Below are 555 nucleotides of genomic sequence, written 5' to 3'. Positions count from 1 at the left end.
GCTGTGTTTTTAATAAAAAAACTGTCCTAACACAAACATCATTTACTTTTTTTGCCGTTTACCATGTATTGACTACAAGCTTCTGACTCACCAATTTGAATTGAATTGAATTGAATTGATAATGTTTATTCATTTCATCAAAAATATACAATATACAACAAAAAGTCAATTCAAACAAACAATACAAACAATACAAACAATTCAAGATGGCCGCCACAGCTACTAGTCAAACTCACAGATAATGAGCTAAAGGTTATGTAGAAGTAGCTGAAAATCATTTAATTAAAAAAAACCTTCCAACAGCTACATCATTCAGACAATATGACCTCACAGAGTATTTTTCAGAAACCAGAAGAAGAGAAGATGAGAAGTCTTAAAACTAAACTGGATGAATTCAAAGTAATACTTGCTCAGACCCAACCACATGTTATGGCTATATCAGAATCATGGCTGACTCCTGCTGTACCAAATTTGTTTCTTTCAGCTGAAAATGATTCATTGTATCGTAGAGACCGTACTGATAGGCTTGGAGGTGGTGTTGCAGTTTATGTTCAC

This window comes from Austrofundulus limnaeus, unplaced genomic scaffold (genome assembly GCF_001266775.1).
Source record: "Austrofundulus limnaeus strain Quisiro unplaced genomic scaffold, Austrofundulus_limnaeus-1.0 Scaffold46, whole genome shotgun sequence".
NCBI classification, from domain to species: domain Eukaryota; kingdom Metazoa; phylum Chordata; class Actinopteri; order Cyprinodontiformes; family Rivulidae; genus Austrofundulus; species Austrofundulus limnaeus.
Note: the sequence above shows the minus strand (reverse complement) of the source record.